The following is a 19,113-nucleotide window of genomic DNA, read 5'->3' as shown; positions in this document are numbered from 1 at the left end:
GGGAATTTATGCCAGTGCCGCTGTGACCCTCCTTATTTTTCCTTCTAATGCAAGCCCAGGGAGTCCAGCCTGTGAAAACCACTCTGTAACAGAAACAACCACGTTCTGCCAGTGTCCTGCAGCAAGGTGGGAATGGGAACAGGAATCTGCTCACTGTGCTTTGCCTCAAGCACCTGTAACTACACCTGTGCCCATAAAAGCAGCAGGCAGTCAGGTGAAATATTCCTAAGCATGTAAAGACTGACTCCCTTAGCCAGTGCCACTGTTAAGTCAAGCTTCCAGTATCAGTTCCTATAACTTCAGAGCTGGCCCTAAGGGCATCCTGACCACAGTCACATCTAAACCCAGCTTCAGCCCAGACTTCGCAGCAATTCACAGCATTTCAGCAGTTCGTACCTTTTATGTGATGAACCCGTGGTGGTATTCTTAGGTAAAAGGTACCACAAGGAAAAGGCACACTTGAAAGGCTTTTCAGTGTTTTGCTGATAATCACTTGGCAAAGGAAATCATTTGAATGAAACTGAAGCCTAAGAGACACTGAAATACTCCAGCCCTTCATGGCTATTTGGTCTCCAAGAGTGGAGCAAGGCTGGTCCAAGATCAAACTCTCTGAAATGCGCCTGTTGTGGACCTTGAGTCCTCATCACCAGCTGGTGATTTACACATAGGCTCACTCAGGCCCAGGCAGAGAGGTGGAGGCACTGGCACTAGACAAGTGTCCCTTCTTAACACCATGCCTTCCCTGGGGCTTGTGTGGGGACGCCTGTACTGAGGGGTGCCTTGGAACAGGACTTCTCCTGTTCACAACACCCGTAAATCACCAGCACTGCCATGGGCTGCATGGGCATAAACAGGAGAAGGATGTCTCCTAAAGTGTGCCCTGGAAGTGTCTGCAGGGGATCTCTTATGAAAAGCTGATGAGATAGAGAGAGTTAGAAATCTCTAAGATAACTAAAGGGTTTCCGGATAACTTTAAAAATCAGGCATGACAATGAGCCTGGAAGTCTCCTGGAAGCTTATTTACTCAGTGCTTCATAGGTAGCTGTTGTGATTTACTGTGAGGAAATCACGCAGTGCTTGACATCCCATTTTATTTGCAGCTGAATTTATAACCACAAGCGGCCCAGAGCAGCTTTGGTCCTCATTCATGGAGCAGGATGACTTTGGTCACTTCCAGTTTCTACAGCATCTTTGCCAAAGCCGAGCCAGTTGTGCTTTCGTCTTTGCTGGGGTTCATTTGAATTTCCACACGTATTTTATGGCAGATTTTCACTGACAATTCTGACAATTATTCTTGCTGGATGGAGACTAAGGAATACGTCCCTAGATTCCCTGCTGGGTGTTCATATAGAATCACTCCAGAGGAGTGCAAGGTGCTTTTACTCCAAGGAAAGCTGTCCAAGCTACTTGATGGCTGATCCCTCATTACAACTGACGATAAACTGTGGAAATAACTTAAATGATGATGCTGTCCCTTGCATTAGAAGTACATAGGAGGTGTATATTTTGCTCTTGCTGCAGTGGGCTTGTGACTTCTGAGAGTCCAGGAGCAGTAGTTTATCCTGAAGAAATAAACAGGGCCTGGCAGTATTTCCCTGGGGATTTGTGCCATGAAATGAGGAATTTGATGTCTGTGTAGCCACAGAAATACGGAAGCTCACACTATGCTGCAGTGCAGGAGGACACAAGTGCGGCCTGGAAGCTGAGCCTTTCACTGGTGGCATGCAGCCAAGCCAAGGAGCAGCCAAGCAGCAGTTCCAGGTGGCCAAAAGCTGCTCCTGGCCAAGAGTGATACCACATTTTAACTGCTGTGGGGAAAGGACTTTTTATTTGGGGACTATTCCATATGTCTCCCCAAAAACCATCCAGCCTTTCCCTGGTTTTCAGCAGGCACCTCACCTTTGCAGGCCTAGTTTCCCCCTTTATAAAGAGCATGCATTGAGAAGGTTGACTTGCTTGGTTACATTTCCTGTGGCTCCACTTCAGGCTCAGAAATTCTTCAACTGAATGTATCTGCTTGCTCTTGGAGCTGAAATGCCCATTTTGCTGCCTGTAGTCTTTGTAAAAACCCCCTCTGACACAAAAGCCAGTCCTTGGCAGGAGTGGGCCTGGCCAGGTGGCCTTGTTTGTCACCCTCCTGTCAGGGCTGCAGCTGCATCAGAAACCAAATGATTCTGCTCTTAAACCCTAGAGTAACAGGTATTGAATGGCCAGGCCATAGAACTGGAGCTTACAGGGCGAACCTACGGTAAATGTCAGCTGGGCCAGGAGTTCTGAACAGCAATCTGTGCTATCCAACCCTTGGCTAGTGAACATATGGAGATTGATCAGAGATGCAGGGATTGCTTTCATGGCAGTGTTTAGAGGGTGAACAAATCAGGCCACTTTTAAACTTGAAACCCAAATTGTGCTAAATCCATTCATTAGCAGAGAACTCGATAGCAATGGTTAGATCCCAGGCCAAGAGGGCCAATGACATCCTAGCCTGGATCAAAAGGAGTGTGGCCAGCAGGGCCAGGGAAGTGATCACCCCCGTGTGCTGGGCACTGCTGAGGTCCCTTGAATTCCGTGTCCAGTTCTGGGTCTCTGGTGGCCAGAGAGGCCTGGAGGGGCTGGAGCACGTCCAGGGAAGGGAGCGGAGCTGCGGAAGGGTCTGGAGCCCCAGGAGCAGCTGAGGGAGCTGGAGGGGCTCAGCCTGGATTTCTCCAGGAGGTTTAGGGGGCACCTTCTGGCTCTCCACAACTCCCTGACCGGAGGGGGCAGCCAGCTGGGGGTCAGGCTCTGCTCCCGGCAAAAAAGGCACAGGATGAGAGGAAAGGGCCTCAAGCTGTTACAGGGGAGGCTCAGGTTGGAGATCAGGATGGATTTCTTGCTGGAAAGGTTGGTCAGGCGTTGGCAGGGGCTGCCCAGGGAGCTTTCGGAGTCCCCATGCCTGGAGGTGTGCAAGGAAGGCCTGGACGTGGCACTCAGGGCTCTGGGCTGAGTGACACGGTGGGGGTCGGGCACAGCTTGGACTCGATAATCTCAGAGATCTTTTCCAACCTTAGGGATTCTGCGACTCTGTGAGTCCATGATTTAACACTGTCCCTACACATGCAGAGCTGTTGATCTTTAACTCTGATGTTCTACAGCATCTGTGGCTATAAAATACCACACACACCTGGTCAGCAGGGATGGCCGTGGTCTGTGGAAATCAGTGCTGAGGGGTTTATGCTGCTTTCCCCTTCCGCGCAGGGGGTTTTTATCTCCTCTCTGTGCTGCTGTTCTTGGGCTTTGGATTGGAGAGTGATCTTTGTTGAGCAGCATGTCCTACCTACTCACACTTTGGGTGTCACACTGCTCAGACACTCCAAGGCCCTTGCACCTTGTGCCAGGTGGTGCCATGCCAGTGTCCCCAAAGCCTCAGACGCTGTGTTCATGATGCCCATTGAAAAGGCTTCTATTTCATTGGAATGGAAGCTACTCTTAATTCCATCTGGATTATGCACTTATCCTTTCTGAATGTTTCAGGCTGCTGCTTTTGGCACAGCTATGGCATCTTCTGGTTTGTTTCTCTGAGCTTTGCACGGCCATTGCTGCTGGGACATTGCTGGAATCGAGTCAGTTGGAAAGAGGTGTATTGCCACTGCTGTTCCAAGGCCAGTTCTGACCTCAGGTGAGCCTGCTGTGCTCAAATAGAGGTAGGCAGGACCTCTGGGCAGACCTTAGTCCCAGAAAGAACCCAAACATCACATGTATCTAAAAGACTCTAAGAACTGGGGAAAGATCCAAGGGGTTTTGCTCTATCGATCTCATTCTCCTTTTAAACAGAAGTAGCTTTTCTTCATGAAATGCAGCTCATTTGTCCCTCATTGCCATCTTGTTTTCCCACAAGTTGGCTGCTGGTACATGCAGCCAGTGGAAGGGGACTTTCCAGAAAGATGAATACAGGGTTTTCAGGCCTTCCAGGAGCCCTTTCTGTATTTAGTTCCCAACATTTCCATGGAACTTACTTTGATTGTCAGTTTCTGGATACTTGCTGTAAAGCAGAACCCTTGCATGTGATGGTTGCATTGCAGTGTTGATCCCTTAAAAGTCTCTGTGCAATAAAGCAACCTGGTAGTAACTTCCTCCCTCTCACAGCTGCAAAATGAAGTAAATTCCAGCCACATTTCCACTTTCAAGGACGCAGAACATAAGAGGACAAGTGGCAAAATTCTAAATGTGCTACTTAATTGAAGTATGGTATTTCTGTGAGCAAGCCTGGGATTTGGTGAGGCCTGGCAGGTGTTTTATGGGCTCTAGTGTTCCCAGAGGTTCAGAGGAGCACTTCCTGGACCAGTTTTTAACCACGTTTTAAGCAGGTACTGAGAAGATGGTGCACTGGCATGCTAGAATCAATCCATTCCAGCTTTACATCATCTGTTTAAGGGATTTTACACCATCAGCTGGTGCTGCTGAAGCTCTGCCTGTGTCACTGTGGCTTTTTTGTTTTGAAGGTTTCCTTGCACTCTTTAGCCCTTGTGACGTTCATTTTTCCAGGTGGCTGACACAGCCTGCCCAGCCAGATGGAGCCAGGTGGGATTAGAGCTTCACCCTGTGCACACTGCGGCACCCACGGGCTCAGGAAAGCGCGAGAGGAAAGCACAGCTCAGGTGACACAAGCTGGCCTGGGGTTCTTCCCTGAGAAAAGTGAAATGGGCCTCACAAAAGCCTCATTTCTCAGGAGCACAGATGAAAGCAGCAGAATGCTTTCTGCCTGAACTTTCACCAGTACAGTGCCCAGGAAAAGAAACCTGGTGGCTGGCAGGGAACTCTCGGAGACAGGCATTGTCTGTGGAGTTGAGAATTTCCCAGAGATGCCAGGAGAATGTGTTGCAAGACAGAGGCCTGAGGAATGGCTATCCCTAAATATGCAACTGTACTTAAAGCTTTAAAAATGACTTTCCAAAGCTGTATTCTACATTTTCTCTGGATATAATCCAGTTGTAGCCTACAGGATCCATTTGATCACTTATTATTTATTTCAATAGATGGCTTTTTTGGGCTGTGAATTGCATATATAAATCACTTCTTTTGGTCTTGGAGAAACCATACAGACCTCTTCTTCTTTCTTATTTAGTGTCTGTCACGATGCTACAGAAATACTCTGAAAAGGCTGAGAACTGTTTGTGGCACTGAAAGACGATCTGTGCAGCACAGAAGGGGTGGTGCTCGGCCTGGAAGCAGCAAGTCCTTAATTAAGCAGCAAGTCCTTAATTAAGCAAGTCCAGATGCTTAATCCCCAAGGAGTCCTGGAAGGGTCCTGAGGCAGGAATTTGTGACCCTGATGGTTTTCATGTACCCCCACTCTGCCCATGGGCTCAGGAGTCCCCTTTCAGCCGGCCCAGGGCCGCGCTCTTGCTGCTCCTCGTCTTCCCTGCGCTGCTCCTGGACGGGCCCTTTGCATGAGCTGAGACACAGGACTAGGTTGTCTTCCTCCCCACTGTCATTCCTGGAGCACATGCCCAGGGCCAGCATTTACTGTCTCTGCCTAAGAAGTGTACGTGGGGATTTTTGCTATGAAATCTGGATGTCCTTCACTCCACTTTTCTTTTCTCAGCAGGAAGAAAGGGAATCTCCCCGCCTCTTACACCAGTGCCATTTCTTTCAAAGGATTCTCACCAACTCTTTCCCCATTTCATGTTTCTGTTTCTTTTCCTCCCTGTTCACCTGAGTTGATCAGTTTCAGTATACAAGGACCAAATAGACAGAGAGTAAACAAAGTGCAAAACAAAGAAGGATTGAGAATGGAGAGATAGATCAACAATTTAAGACTAAATCTCTGCAGGTTTTCCATGTGTTTTCCACAAACAGGCTGCTTTTGCAGCCTACAATCACTGCAAGTGTTCAGGAGGGACAGGAGTAGAAAGCCAAAAACTTATCCTAAATCTCTCCCACTCCCCTGTCCCATGTGATGGACGGAGGGAGGGAGGGAGGGAGAGAGGAAAGGAAAGGAAGGCAGGAAGGAAGGAAGGGAAGGAAGGAAGGAAGGGCAGGAAGGCAGGAAGGCAGGAAGGAAGGAAGGCAGGCAGGAAGGAAGGAAGGAAGGAAGGAAGGAAGGGCAATTGTAGCGACGTGCCCTAGCTGTCAACAGTATCAGGTACCATCTTTGGGCACAGGGGTAAACCCCCACGGCCTCAGCAGCTGCCAATTGAGGCAGATGGATGTCACCCATGTTCCCCAGTTTGGGAGACTGAAATATGTCCACATGTCAGTAAACACTTTCTCTGGAGCCATCTTTGCGTCTGCCCTGTGGGAGAAAAGGCAACAGACGTGATAAAACACTTTCTCCTTGCCTTTTCCACCCTGGGAGTGCCCAAAGAAGTGAAAATGGACAATGGTCCTGCCTATGTTTCTAATAAATTGCAAGATTTCTTTAGTCAGTGGGGCACCCAGCACACCACAGGCATACCCCACTCCCCCACAGGACAGTCTGTTGTTGAAAGGACCCACCAAACTCTCCAGAGGGTCCTTGACCAACAACGCGGAGGTGCAGAGGTTAATTCTCCCATTGTGAGACTCTGCAAAGCTCTCTTTACCATCAATTTCTTAAACAACTCCTTCTCAGAACCCACCCCCTCCCCCTGTATTCCGACACTTTACCAATTCCACACAGGCCAAATTAAAGGAACAGCCGCCAGTGCTGGTCAAGGATCCAGAGAGCTGTCAAATTCAGGGACCCTTTCCCCACCTGGGGGAGGGGATATGCTTGTGTTTCCACACCAGCAGGTTTGAAATGGGTGCTGGGAAAGAATATCAAGCCCTACCTTGGACCACCGATAACAGCCCCCGAAGACACAAGAAAAAACGCAGATAACCCTGACGCTGAAGCAGACAAAGACGAGACTAGTGCCGCCTGGAGGCGACGTCGACGCCAAGCGACAAGCCACGTGAACATCTAATTTGGGCCCCCTCCAGACTGTTTCAGTTTAAAATCCCCCTGAACCCCCCTGACCTTCCCTCATGGTTTCCCCGCCCGAATAATGCCTTACCCTTCCTATACCCTGTACCTACCATCTTTTTTGAAGAGGGAGGATGGAAAAAAGAAATTGATAAAGGGAGAATGAACATTTCCCGTTTCAGGTATTCTCGAGTGATTCGACCTTTCAATAATCTTGCCATGATCCTTAACAACTTTGTTTGGGACCCTTACAGAGACATCGGCCCCAACTCCCCCATGGAAGCCGGCACCTGTCACCCTGCCGTCTCCTAGATGTCCCTAACGCGAGCAAGTACCCAGAGACGCTGCTGTGGCTGCGGATGCTGTGGCTGATAAGAGCATGGAAATAGCAGCCTCGGTAGCCCAGAAAGGTCCACCACATCCAGCACCGTCAAAGGAACTCGGGACTTGTTGGGACACTGGGAACTCGGGGGAGGGGTTGCCTCCCTCCTGAGCCTTTGTGGGTGTTTCTGGTTGTTCTGCCATCCATTCATTGTTTCCAATACTGCCACAGCCCTGGACCCTCAGTGCTAAAGTCAAAATCCACTTTCCCCGCTCATAGAAAGGGGAAGAACGGTTCCCACCTTAGTTAGTTGCAAGTAATTGGGGGAGGCCTCCTTTTAAAGTAAATAAGGGGGAGATGTTGCAGGGGCTAAGTGCACTTTACACTCCCCCTAAAAGTTGCCCTCAAAGTGGTCACTCCTAACAACACTGTGCTTGAAAGCTCTCCCTTTGTCTAGATTCTGCTGGTCACTGGCCCTCTCCCCCCTCCTATCCCTTTTCCCATTGGCCCCTGTTCTGTCATTCAACCTTGCCTCTGCCCCCTAGCCCTCAGACTATTGGTATTGGATGCTCCGCCCGCCTTTGGGAGTTTTCGGGATCAAACTGGCAGGGGCTTTTGGTTTTGTGTTCTTTTTGCCTCTGCCACCCTTTGGGTGTATTGCCACTAAAGGCCTCGGAATTGCATGCAGAGAACCGCTCTCGCCTCTCTGTCTCGGGTTCGTGCACAGACTGTGAGTGTGAGCGGCCGTTCGCGACCACCTGCAAAGGTGAGATGGTGTGCACGCGTAGGTGCTGGGAGAGCGCCGCCTAAGCGTGTCCACGAGGGACCCAGCAGGAACAAACGCGGCACCGATCCACCGAAGCCCGCACTCTGTAGAGAACTACCCAAGTGCTGTGTGAGTCCTGGCCCACAGCATTGGCAACGGTGATCAGTTGAGCCCAGGAAGAAGGGAGAGGTGTGGTAAAGATATTTTAAGGTTTGGTTTTATTTTTCATTATCCCACTCTGATTTGACTGGTAGCAAATTAAATATGTTTCCCCAAGATGAGCTTGAGCAATCTCTCTGTTCTTGTCTCAACCCACAGGTCTTTGGTCCTTATTTTCTCTCTCTGTCCAGCCAAGGTCAAGCGGCCACAAGCAGTGAGCACTGCTGCCTGCATTCCCCACCAAAATGAGGCACAGACACTCAACAGATGAAGCATTTGCTCAAGATGCCATTTATTGGCATCTTTGCACAGGGTGAAGCTCCCCGAGGGATTGCACTCTCTCAGAAAGGGAGGGCATTCAGTGTCCATGTGGCAACAGGAGTCTCCAGTTCCAGGCTCCTTGCCACGGCCTCTTCACCTTTGGATCTGACTCCCAGAGTGAGCATTTGATGTTGAAGATAGGTGCGGACACAACTTCCAATGCTGACAAAGCAGTGTCTTCTCCATGTCCTGTGTGCTCAGGAATGTGGCAGCTGCTCCCCAGGGAGCCAAGGATGGGTGGCGACTCCTCCTAAACCATAGTGAAGGTACAGAGGCCCTTTAGAGGTACCACACCCACGGAGCCACTAGGGTCAGATCTTCCACTCCACTGCAAATTGTGTCAGCAGAAGAGCTCCTCAAGCTGCAGCTATAAACCTTCTGGACGGTTCTCACAGGAACCACACCTGTAGTTCTTTGCGTACCTGTCCTGCAGTTCTGTCTGCACTTTGTGTGTGTCCAGCCTTTGATTGCTTCAGGCTACACAGAGTGCCTGAGCTGGGCTGGGGACAAAGGGTGGTGCTGGCCTGGCTGTGCTGTGCTGTGACCCCTGTGACATGCCGGGCGACGTGTCACAATGGGGGCAGCTCTAAAAGGCCCCAGCAGGTAACGCTGGCCCTGTATTGCTTGGGCAAGCGGTGAGTGCACACGTGGCGGGGAGGCTGGGCTGGGGACGAGGGCCGGGGCGGAAACGCTGCACCCGAGGCTGGCTTGTCCCCCCGCATGCAGGGACAGCCCCTCATATGGGAGAGCCTTGGGCAGGGCACGGTGCCGCTGCTGCTGCTGCTGGGGCAGCGGGACAGGCCTTGCTGCCTGCCAGCTGTCTGGGGCCCTGTCCTTCCCGGCCCCAGATGCCTGTGATTGCCGTCCCTGCTGCCCCCAGTGGCAGCTGCCTCCCTCCCCGCCCCACTCAAGGCCTTCTCTCCATCCTCCTGCAGACCATGGGTCACTGGCTATTCTGGCTCTTGCTCTTGCAAAGCCTTATCCCGTACCCGCAGCCCGCGGGAGATGCTTTGCATGAGGCCAGGCGTCTGAGCATGGAGGTGCATGCGATGCACCAGGAAGTGGAGAGGATTCTTCTGGAGCGGGAGGTGGAGCAGCTTATGCTGAGGCAGAGTGGAGGGGCCTGGGGAGACCTGCCGTGGTCTGCCTTGCAGCACTGGCAGGTCTGGGATTTTGCTGGGCTCCTGCTCCTTCTCTTGGCCCTAGAGTTTATCTGGAGGAAAAGGAGCCTGAGGAGAGAGGAGCGTGAAGAAGAAAACGATGGTGCCGATGAAGAGGAAGTCAGAAATGCGGCTGCAAACCAAGAAGAAGATGTTGGAAATGAAGAAGAAGAAGAAGCCAATGCTGCCAACCGCGAGGAAGTCAACAATGATGATGGCAATGTACAGGAAGTCGGCAATGTTGCTGCAAATGAAGAAGACGATGTTGGAAATGAAGTTGTCCGTGAGGCTGCAAATGCAGAAAACAACAATGATGCTGCCAATGGAGTCCAAGAAGAAGAGCACGAGGGCGAAGATAACATAGGAAGGATTGCAATGGAGCGCATCCAGTGGCCTGTACAGGACCTGCAGGAAGGCTGTGAGTGGACAACTGACCTGATGGACAATTTTGCCATTTACTTTGGCCACGTCTTGTGCAACAGTTTCTACCCGGTGCTGCAACGAGCCATCGGGGTGGGCAGTGCCTTCGAAGGTTGGAGTCCCCGTGAGCAGGATGTTGTGTACCGTGTGCTGGTAGCCATGAATCCTCCCCGAGGCCACTCCTTCCAGCTGGAGCTGGACACTGCGGGGCAGAGGCGCGGGAGGAACTTCCGCGTCCGCGTGCAGCTGGAGTGCACCTGCAGCAGGGAGCAGCAGGGGGAGAACATGCTGTGCTTCCTGCACCAGCCCCAGGAGGTGCTGAGGAGCAATCAGGATGCCAGCCTCCTACACACCCTGTGCACCGGCTCCTACCTCGACGTGCGGAAAACTGCCCGCTGGTTCTACCAACTGGTGAGAGCAATCTGGCCGGCTTTGCCTCAGTCCCACAATTGGCATTTAGTGCTGCTGCCCTCCAGACGCTCCTGCCAATTCCAGGTGAGCAACGGCGCAGCAAGCTTCCGCATTGAGGTGCTGTTTGGGGTGCGGCAAGGCGACTCAGACATCTTTGTGAGCAGCCAGCCTAGGGAGGCCTGCACGCCAAGCACAACATGGCCGGAGAGCTACGCCGTGGCAGAGATGAAGTTCTTCAAGTGCATCGCCAGGCGGGCCCCCCCTGACAGCTTGCACCTCAAATGCCTGCAGTTCTTCAGCTGTCTGCAGCTGGGCTCCGGCTTTTCCACCTACACCATCAAGACCATTGTCATGCACCTCCTGTCCATCATCCCCGTGTCACGGTGGCGCAGGAGAGATTTTGTCAGGCGACTGGTGGATATCAGCGAGGGCCTGCGCTTCTGCGTGCAAGTGAGATGCCTCAACCACTTCATCGTGGGCAACCGGAGCCTTCCTGGGGAGATCAGGGTTCCCCCAGAGGTGCAAATGGCCGAGACGTGCAATCTCTTCCACCACCTGGTGATGGATCCCGTTGCCCACTCCCAGGCGATGAGTGAGTACGTGGACCTGCGAAAGCGGTTCACACGAACCCTGAACGATGAGCACTGAAAGAGCTTCTCCACCTTAGAGCTGTGCTTGTGGGGCCGGCAGCTGGCCGCAGAGAAGCCCCTCATTGTACAGGGGAAAAGAGGGAACAATGTGGGACACAGAGAGGGAAGGGAAAACGCTGTGCAGCAGCACTCTGCCAGCAGAAGCAGCAGCAGCAGCGGTGTCATCTCAACAGTCTCCTCAGCACCGCATGCACTGATGACCAGGTTGGCTACCCAGATCGGGGACCACGCAAGAGGAAATACTCCGATTCCCTTTTGTGTTCTCTGGGCTCTGTGGGCAGAATCTGCTCCCTGGGCTGCAGCTGACGCAGACCTGAGCGTGCAGAATGTGGAGAGGGCACTGCTCAAGAGGCAGTGGGAATTGCTGCCACACCTTTCCTCTAGAGCAAAAGAACTTTCGGGGAGTCAAAGCTGATGGAGCTGAAGAGGCCGTGGCCAGGGGCCTTGTGAGAGAGACTCCCATTAGCACCAGGCCTTGTGGCTGCCCCCAACTCTTTCTTGGACTCCACTTTCCCTCTGAGAGCTTCACCTTGTGCAAAGATGCGGATCTCCAAATCCCAGAAGAGTTAACGTTTGGAAGGAGCACCGGTGGGATCATCTTGGCCAGGGCTGCTCCAGCAGGGTCTTCCCGCTGCGCCTTGCAAAGGGTTGCCTTCAGATGGTTCTTGACTATCTGCGCTCAGGGAGACTCCACAACCTCTGGGCAATGTGCTGCAGTGCTCGCTCACTGCGCTGAATGCCAGATGTGCTGCACAGCTGCTTGAAGTCAGCAAAGAATTGAAGGGGCTGCTTGAGAAAAACATCAGCGGGGCCTCTCAGCTCTCTTGCCCCTGGCTGCAGCAAGGCCTAAGCACAGAATGACGTCTGCAGTGAAGCAGAGGCCTCTCGGCCCCATGTTGTTTCCCTGAGGCCCAGAAAAGCACCTGCACCTCTCTAGCGCCATCGGCCTCACTGCCCTTCACTGCGCAGAACAAGCTGTCGTACAAATCTGGTCCTTCAAGGAGAAGACGATGCGTGCAAAGACTCTGGCCCAGGTCCCACGGCCTCTCCTGCCGCCTCAGCAGGTGCAGGGCCACAGCAGGGTTGATTCTACCTCCTCGTATCATTTCCATCTCCAAAACAAGTCACCCAGATCTGCACTAAGCCCTACTTGCATATGACCTTTGCCACTCCTGAGGACACGCACAAACAGAGCGCCTGCCTTACGTGCACGGCCAAAGCCACCAAAGCCCAGCTGTAACGTGCAATTGTTCCCGGCCTTTGGCAAGGGCCAAAACTTAGAGGAGGAAAGAAGCAGGAATGTGGGACAGAAAAAGGAAACAGAAACAGGGAACAAAAGACCAAGAGGAACAATCAGCGCCGCTTGCCCGCCATCAGCCCATGGACGGTGTCTCTCCTTTGTTGGAGTGAAAGCTCCTCTGGACTCAGGCCCAGAGGGAAGCCAAAGCACAGGGGTTGAATTAAAACCTTTGCACAAGCTGTGACGCAGGAAGCCACAGCAAAGTGAAATAGAAAGATAGATTTTTTAACTTTTAGTAGAAATATATGCTAAGTGCCTTAAGAATTAAAAAGCTGTCGCAGAGACCTTAAACACAGTGCTTGCTGCAGCAGGGTTACCTTTTCACGGAATTGTTTCCTTTCGACAAAATATAGATAGAATTATACTGTTCACATTTTTTAGATGGAGTGTTCACATAAACAAGAAGAACTGATAGAAACTGTATACGCAAATCTGTGTAATACCTATGTAACACTTGTGTAAGACTTACGATTGTAAGAATTAGACCAGGATAGGTTAAGAAAAGAAAAACCAGAATCATGTGTTAATCTTATTGGTCAATTAACAAATATAATCCACCCTTCTGCAAGAAAAAGCATATATGGAGCATATAGAGGATATAGAAGAAGCGGGTTTTGCCTGCTGTTGCTGCTGCTGCTTGGCTTTATCATGTAACCCCCTTTGAACTCGGCCTTCAAGAAAGCTATGAGACTATGAAATAAAGAACTTAGCAGAACAGCAGCCTCCTCTGCTCTTTTAGCCTGGTCCGAGAAGGAAGGGTACCCTTTTAAAAGCTCCACACTCCTTGTCCCCGGAAGGGACACCTTTGGGTCCGACTTGTGTCGGAGCTGGCCTGAAACTGTGTCTATATAAGAATCTAGATTTTTATTTCATAGATGTATATATATTGTTTATACATAGCGTATACTCTAAAGTTTATTAATGATCATATATAATAGTAAAGTATAATAAAACAAAGCAATATACTAATCTAAGTAATAGAAAAGATACCAAATACATCCTTATTCTATGATAAAATAGAATGAAAATGATAAAATGATCATCTAGATGAAATATGCGAAAAAATAATTAGAAAGGGTTGAGTAGGTCATCAGTTTTAAATAATAACCATAGAACACATATTTAGTGTCACTATCTGTTGTGACACATATTAATGCTCTTAGTGCATTTATGTCTGGAAAGATTTTAAGAAAATAGATCTATTTATTACATCTCCATGATAGATTACCTAGATGATATTATTTTTTGCACAAGTCAAGCCTTGTATAGTGTCGCAATCTGCTGGGACATCTACTCATGCTCTGCAGTTAGTGCATTTAGGAGTGGAAGGCCAGAAGCTGCTTTGTCCTTGCTTCAAGAAACGACAATATTCCAGAATCTGGAGCGTGCAGGACTTGATTGATCTCAGCCAGACCCAGAGCACTGGTAAATCTCAGGCGCTGGCAAGCTGGGCTCGTGAACAGTGTCCTTGAACTCAGCCCAATTTACCGTGCTGAAGTGGTTCTAAGCAGAAATGAAGGCCAGCTGCCCCAAGTGATCTGTGATCACAGAATCACAGAAGGCCTTGGCTTGGAAGGCTCCTTGAAAATCGTCTTGTTGCAAGCCTGCTGCCAAGGGCAGGGACACCTCCCACTAGGCCAGGTTGCTCCAAGCCCCGTCCAAGCTGGCCTGGAACACTGCCAGCCATGGGGCAGCCACAGCTTCTGTGGGCAGCGTGGGCCAGGGCCTCGCCAGCCTCCGAGGCCAGAATTTCTTGCACATCTCCAGCCTAAGCCCACCCTCTGTCAGTGGCAAGCCACTGCCCCTGGGGCTGTGCCTCCAGGCCCTTGGGAACAGCCCCTCTGCAGGTCTCGGCTGGGCCTCGTGCAGGGACTGAAAGGCCGCAGGAAGGTGCCCCCGGAGAAGCCCTTGGAGAGCACTGGGGCCACGAGTGCCACCATCAGGGCAGCAGGCAGGGCCTGGCGCGGCCGGCGGGGCCAAAGGGCACAGGGCACAGGGCGCTGAGGCCCTGCCAGCCGGAGCTGGCAGCTCCGGTGGGCGGCCAGCCGGCAGAGAGCCGTGGGAGATGCGTGCAGCAGCAAGGACCCGGGGCTTCTTGATGGGTCAGAAAGCAGAGAAGAGCTTGAGAATGGTCCCCAAAGGATTAGGGCCTCTCCCTGTGCAGAAAAAAATTCACAACACCCGAGGTTTAGTCTGGAAAAGACACACAGGAGTCCTGTCGTCTCATTGCAATAAAGGCAGAGGCCACGGGACATTTCTCATGGCGTGTCTCCAATTGCTGTGGGGCGCAGCCTCCTTTTTGATCCTAATTTCCAGGTGCATCACCCTCTTCCTTCCCCCGTTGCCTGAGGTACTCGGAAGGTACAGACTTCCCAAATCGCCGTCTCTATGGCCCCCTCTAATATGCACCCTCTGGTTTCTTTAGATACACATATAGAACCAAACACTATTCTTAACTCTCTTAAGCCTTTGTTCTTCTTCTCTAAGTTCAGGAATTTCACACGGCCTTGGCTGAGCAACAGTGCGTGCCAATCGGTAACATTTTCTAGAAGGGAGAACTTCTTTTGTGCCTTCCCTAGCTGTGAGTCCCTGGCCCTATCGACAAGCACATTCACGCGGTCTGTGTGTCAAGACAAGTTTCTCTTCTTCCTTTCATCCCCCTCCAAAAAGGTAGCGAGATCAAGAGCTCAACTGAAGTGCTTCCTCGCCACTTCATGCAGCATGGACAACAAAGTGCAGCCGCTGGGAGTGGTTGCAGGTTGGGAAAAGCGGGACATGGTTGCCATGCCAGAGCCATGGTGGGATGAGTCCCACACTGGAGCGCTGTAGCCGATGGCTAGAAAGCCTTCAGAAGGGACAGGCAAGGAAGGAGAGCTGCTGGGGTCGGTGTCTGTGTAAGGGAGGGTTCCAACTGTCTCGAGCTTCATGCTGGTGCTGATGGGGTTGAGTATTCATGGGCGAAGGCCAACAAGGCAGATTTTGTGGAGGGGCTCTGGTATAAAGCAGGCAGGCAGCGTGAAGAGGCAGGCAAGATATTCCCTGAGTAGCCGGGAGAAATGTCAGCATCACTCGCCCTTGCTCTCTTTGGAGAGTTCAGTGGAGCAGCTCTAAGTTTCCTGGAGTCTTGGGATGAGTTTTGGGCCCCTCCCCTCAAGCATGACCTTGAGAGGCTGGAGTGTGTGCAGAGAAGGGAAGGGAAGGGAAGGGAGCTGGCCAAGAGGCTGGAGAAGAAGTCTGATGAGCAGGGGCTGAGGGAGCTGCAGGGGCTGACACTGGAGAAGAGCAGGATCAGAGAGGAACCTTCTCACTTCCTGCAACTCCCAGACAGGAGGGTGGAGCTAATGCAGGTCAGGCTCTGCTCGCAGGGAACAAGGGACAGGACAAGAGGAAATGGCCTCAAGTTGTGCCAGGAGTGCTTTAGATTGGGTATTAGGGCAAAGGGTCTCCTCTGAAAGGGTTGTCAAGCACTGGCACAGGCTGCCCACGGAATTGGGGCGATTGCCATGCCTGCAGGCACTTAAGGAATGTGTGGATGTGGCACCTGGGGACATGGCGGACAAGGCGGGCTTGTCAGTGTCTCAGGTTTGTGTCCTCCGCCTTGATGGCAGGACAAAGGTGGGGCAGGACACAGCCCAGATGCTGGCAGCTGTGAGCTGACTGCAGCCGTACAGATGAGCCTTCCACGTTGGCTAGCAGCGGTGCTGGCAGCTGAGCCATTGGCCCCACGCCCCGTTCCCCTGCTGCAGAAGCCTTTTAGGCTCAAGCTGGGGCGGGCCAGGGGGGTCGGCGGCTCTCCCAGCTCTTGAGCACAAGGTGAGAAAAGAGAAAGGGTGTTACCCATCAAGCCCTTGAAATGAGCCACGGTAACAGAGGAAAGAGAGGGCCAAAGGCACCATTTGGAGAGCCATCTAGGCAGCAGCCAGAGCGCACCACTCAAATGCACGTGGGCAACTTGGCAAATGCCACAGGTTTTCCTGGGGGGGGAAAGCTCCAAACAAAACACAAGCCAAACCCCAAAGCATAGCATGAGTCTTTGAGTTTGCTGCCATTTAGGAGAGAAGCTGCTGTGCAGTGCTGCTGGCCTCTTCTCTGCACACTCATTGTCCTTGCTCGTCTCGGGGGCCTACAAAGGCAGAGGAAGGCTTCTTTCTGCTCTTGCCTGGGCAGAGAGCAAAGAGCCTTGGGCTGCCCAGTTGCTGTCAGCAAGGAGAGCTGCTGAAAGTCGCACCAAGGCACGCAGCCTTCCCCTGCAAGGCTCCAGAGATACAAGGGCAGAAAGCTGCAGCCCAAGCTGTATTGCATTAGCACCTTGCTGAGCTTGTGTGTCCTCTGGCATCCTTCAGGGCGGGCAGTGGAAATGGGAGCTGCTTCCTTAGGGAATTCAGGCTTTGCCCAAAGTGGGGCCTTGCTGAAGGCAAAGGCCAAGGAAGGGCTCTCCCTTGTGCTGCTGGTGCCATGGAAGGCCCCAGAGCAAGAGGGCATTTCTTGGCTGCAGGGATCCCGTCTTCACAGCCTGGCCTTGCAGCTTAGCAAAGTCCACACGGACATGCTGGCACATTCCAGCACTGACTTGCACTCCAAACCCTGACATTTTCTTCAAGGCAAATTCCCATTTTTCCTTCTGCTTGGAAGGGCACGGATTGCCTTGCTTGATGGATTTGGCAGAAAGCTTCTCCCCACATGGTGTGGGAAGCCAGAATACAGAGAATACTTCTCTGCCTCTTTTGAAGGGTTCTACCCCCGTGGACAACATTGTCTTTGACCTTCGGCCATGGAGAAAATTGCCTAGCCTCTGGGAAGAATTAGAATCTACAATGGTGTGAATTAGGTGACAGAATACTATGTAAGATTGTCACAGGGTGAAAAATTTAGAGGTTTTGCGGTTATTAGTATAGGAAGTAGATAAAAGCAGAAAACACCCACATGGAGGATTGTTACTGTTCTCCAGACCTTCTTCTTCTTCTCCATCTACTCCATATTCTGCGGCAGAAGTGGTCTGAGATGATTTGACAGGGAATTCCTCAGTTCCTGCCAGCATGACTAGGTGATTTATTAGACAGTGGTAGAGAAGTGAAAAGACCTTGCGTTGTAAGTTTTCATTGGGTAATTTACCTTTCAACGGGCTGCAAAATCTTGATAATTTGGCTTTTGCTGCATTCTCTGCTTCATGCTATGTCTGGGTCACGTCAGTGGCTTGTACTTTCCTGATAAGACTTAATAAACAACTATCTGAAGGCTGAGAAAGCCAAAGGTCCTGTTTGACTCCTGGCAAAGGCTCTAAAAAGTCTCCCCCACGAGGGCAGACACAATTAAGGCGAGGACTGCGTCAACATGGAAACGCTTCCTGGCAGCCCAAAACTCTTCTGCCCACCGACAAGCCATTTGCTGCCACTGGATGACGGGAACGACAGAGCAAAAGCATCACCTTTCTCTCTTCTGGGAGGAGCTGGTTTCACAGCGCAAGCTCCTGACACGGTGCAGATGGTCCCTGAAGGGAGCTTGTAGCCAGCTGCAACCTCCCTTCTATTAGCCCGGGCAACAAAGCGTATTTGGACCAGAGGAAATGAGCTCAAGTTGTGCCACGGGAGCTTTAGATTGGATCTCCAGGAACTATTCCCTCAATAAAGAGCACCTCAAGCTTGGGAACAGGCTGCCTAGCAGAAATGGCGGCGTCAGCACCCTCAGCAAGGTTTAAAAGTCACGTGCATGTGGCATTTGGGGAGCTGGCTGATCAGTGGAGTAGGCAGTGTTAAGTTTGCGGTTGGACTGTGTGATCTTCAGGGTCTTTTTCAACCTCGACCACTCAGAGCTTCAAGTGTAGCTCAAGCAGTGTGGAGTCAAGGGTGCCTTCCAGCATGGATATCTAGGAGATTGCCAGTGGGGAGCAGCTGATAAGAAAGACCAAAGGAAGAGCAAGGGGAGTTCTTCCAAGAAGATTCACTCCAAAGCAGCCTTAACCAGTACACCAGGGCCACTCTGAGCGCCTGAGCTGGGCTGGGGACAAAGGGTGGTGCTGGCCTGGCTGTGCTGTGCTGTGACCCCTGTGACATGCCGGGCGACGTGTCACAATGGGGGCAGCTCTAAAAGGCCCCAGCAGGTAACGCTGGCCCTGTATTGCTTGGGCAAGCGGTGAGTGCACACGTGGCGGGGAGGCTGGGCTGGGGACGAGGGCCGGGGCGGAAACGCTGCACCCGAGGCTGGCTTGTCCCCCCGCATGCAGGGACAGCCCCTCATATGGGAGAGCCTTGGGCAGGGCACGGTGCCGCTGCTGCTGCTGCTGGGGCAGCGGGACAGGCCTTGCTGCCTGCCAGCTGTCTGGGGCCCTGTCCTTCCCGGCCCCAGATGCCTGTGATTGCCGTCCCTGCTGCCCCCAGTGGCAGCTGCCTCCCTCCCCGCCCCACTCAAGGCCTTCTCTCCATCCTCCTGCAGACCATGGGTCACTGGCTATTCTGGCTCTTGCTCTTGCAAAGCCTTATCCCGTACCCGCAGCCCGCGGGAGATGCTTTGCATGAGGCCAGGCGTCTGAGCATGGAGGTGCATGCGATGCACCAGGAAGTGGAGAGGATTCTTCTGGAGCGGGAGGTGGAGCAGCTTATGCTGAGGCAGAGTGGAGGGGCCTGGGGAGACCTGCCGTGGTCTGCCTTGCAGCACTGGCAGGTCTGGGATTTTGCTGGGCTCCTGC

Source organism: Corvus hawaiiensis, unplaced genomic scaffold (genome assembly GCF_020740725.1).
Source record: "Corvus hawaiiensis isolate bCorHaw1 unplaced genomic scaffold, bCorHaw1.pri.cur scaffold_32_ctg1, whole genome shotgun sequence".
NCBI lineage: Eukaryota > Metazoa > Chordata > Aves > Passeriformes > Corvidae > Corvus > Corvus hawaiiensis.
The sequence above is the reverse complement of the archived record's forward strand: the minus strand, read 5'-3'. Positions refer to the sequence as shown.